At 59.9% G+C, this 2,500-nt stretch overlaps 1 non-coding gene across 1 annotated transcript; it reads right to left on the bottom strand.

Annotated features, from left to right (window-relative positions):
- Positions 1–30: 30 nt before the first annotated feature.
- On the bottom strand, positions 31–183 carry LOC142795220 (5.8S ribosomal RNA). The gene has a single exon (XR_012892863.1). It is a non-coding gene; the product is annotated as a 5.8S ribosomal RNA (ribosomal RNA).
- Between the last annotated feature and the right edge of the window lie 2,317 nt (positions 184–2,500).

The following is a 2,500-nucleotide window of genomic DNA, read 5'->3' as shown; positions in this document are numbered from 1 at the left end:
GTGCGCCGAAGGCTCTCTTGATATGTGATCCGACCCTCAGACAGACGAAGCCAAGGGAAGACCCAAGGCCGCAATGTGCGTTCAAAGAATCAGTGCTCAGTGTGTCCTGCAATTCACACCAAGTCTCGCAGCTGGCTGCGTTCTTCATCGACCCGAGAACCGAGTGATCCACCGCTTAGAGTCGTGAAAAAGTGTTTGTTCAATTCCGTACAGTCAAAACCAAACGTTTCTGGCACTCGGCCAAACAGTGGCCAAGAAGGGCGCTTTTCAGCGCACGCTTGGACTCCAAAACTCTGCCGCGCCTTTTTCGGCTGCCGCAAATCGAGCAAACGGTGTGTTTCGGACGGCGTTTCGCTTTCGCTACTTGCGAGTGCTTTCGTGGTCCACCCCTCTATAAATACTCGGGAGGCGTCGAAGCCGGTTCTCCAAGCCGGACCCGTAGGTATCGTTGTGTGCTCGCTCTCATTGGCCCGCCTAACCAGAAAATGCCTGCGGTACACCCATTTGGATAAGAGTGCACGCAGATGCGGGCCTCGACGGCTACACATTTCCTCGGGCGGCCGCCTCCCGGCCTCCGTGGAGCGCGGGATGCACGGTCCCATCGACAAGCCTCTCCCGTTTTTACCGTGGCGTCGCGGTTCACCACGGCAGGCGGGTCGGTCTCCTCCGCATAAAAAGGGGGACCCCCGCTTTTTGTTCCACGAAATCGCACAAGCTTTTTTCGCATCCACGGTTTGCCACCGCACACCAAAATGCCGATCCGGCTGCCTACTTTAGCCAACAGGTGGAGCCAGGCGCGCCGTACTTGCGCGGCACTTCCCACGTCCACCGAAGTCGGTGCCAAGGACCACTTTCGGCGCCGGAGCCGCGTACGAGCCTACTCGAGGCGGAAGAACGAAGCCAGCAAGGGCCTGGCCGCAAGTGCGTTCAATTGTCGGGACGTCCAAGTCCCTCGTTCTTCCGTGCTTCCTCTTTCGGCAAGTCGTTGCGGCACCTTCCCAAAGCGCGCAGACCCGCTAATCGCGACGAGCGCGACGTGGCCGTGCCGCCTTTCCCTCGGCAGCAAGCAAAACGCCTGGCAACGTCGACGCTCCCCTAACCGCGATCTCGCACCGTGTTTCGTGTGGCGAATTCAAAAGCCGGCCGGCGCTGCTGCAACCATTACGGTCGGTACGCATACGCCGCGGAGGGCGGGACGGTCATCGGAGCGTGCGGTTCCTCCATCGAGTACTGCGCACCTCGGCCGTCGCATCGCCGTGCCATGACCGGCCGCGCGTCAACGCGAACCGGTGCCAGCGAGATCCCTCGCCTGCAAGAACCGACCGGCAGCCTCCGTCACCCGAGGACGCGGAGGCGCTTGCCGCGGACGGCGGGACGGTATGCACTGGTGCACAGCGGACCCGTCACATCGCCAGTTCCTTGACCGACCGCCGACGCTTGTGCCGTTCCTCTCGTACTTGGCAGTCGCCGCGCGATTGTCGGGTCTCGTTCTTGCACGCTCGAACGGTCGGGAGGGCACTCGGCTGGCGTTTCGGGAACGCGCAGCCTCGCCTTCTACCGACGTAACCACGACTCGCCGTTCGCGCTCCGCCGCTCCTGTTTACAGTACTAGGCGGTCCCGCAGCGGTCGGGTCGCGCATTTCGAGCGCTTCGAGCCACGGTGCAGTGGCGGGTCGAAAGCCGACCTATGAGTGCGTTGCGCCGTTTGTACCCGCGTCCGCCACCTGGCCGACCGTCCAAGGTCGCGGTGTTGGCGTCCGCTGGGCGCAACAATTTGTCACGGGGTGCCGCTCCACATTCAGGCAGCCCCGTGGGGAAAAGCCGACCCCGCGTCCAAACGGGGTCAGCGGCAGAAAGTGTCGGGCGCAGACGCAGCTGAGGCGCTCACCCTTCACAATCCGTTAATGATCCTTCCGCAGGTTCACCTACGGAAACCTTGTTACGACTTTTACTTCCTCTAAATGATCAAGTTTGGTCATCTTTCCAACAGACCGGCGCAACCGAAAGGCCGCGCCGGACATCGGTCCGAAGACCTCACTAAATCATTCAATCGGTAGTAGCGACGGGCGGTGTGTACAAAGGGCAGGGACGTAATCAACGCGAGCTTATGACTCGCGCTTACTGGGAATTCCTCGTTCAAGGGGAACAATTGCAAGCCCCTATCCCAATCACGAAAGAAGTTCCACGGGTTACCCAGTCTTTTCAGACAGGGATAAAGACACGCTGCTTCCTTCAGTGTAGCGCGCGTGCGGCCCCGGACATCTAAGGGCATCACAGACCTGTTATTGCTCTGTTTCGTGCGGCTAGGAGCCGCTTGTCCCTCTAAGAAGGTTGTAAGGTGCTGGGAACCCCGCACCTATTTAATAGGCTAGAGTCTCGTTCGTTATCGGAATTAACCAGACAAATCGCTCCACCAACTAAGAACGGCCATGCACCACCATCCACCGAATCAAGAAAGAGCTCTCAATCTGTCAATCCTCCCAGTGTCCGGGCCGGGTAA

The sequence above is a fragment of the Rhipicephalus microplus genome, unplaced genomic scaffold (genome assembly GCF_043290135.1).
Source record: "Rhipicephalus microplus isolate Deutch F79 unplaced genomic scaffold, USDA_Rmic scaffold_587, whole genome shotgun sequence".
Lineage (NCBI taxonomy): Eukaryota > Metazoa > Arthropoda > Arachnida > Ixodida > Ixodidae > Rhipicephalus > Rhipicephalus microplus.
This window is presented reverse-complemented; position numbering and strand designations above follow the sequence as displayed.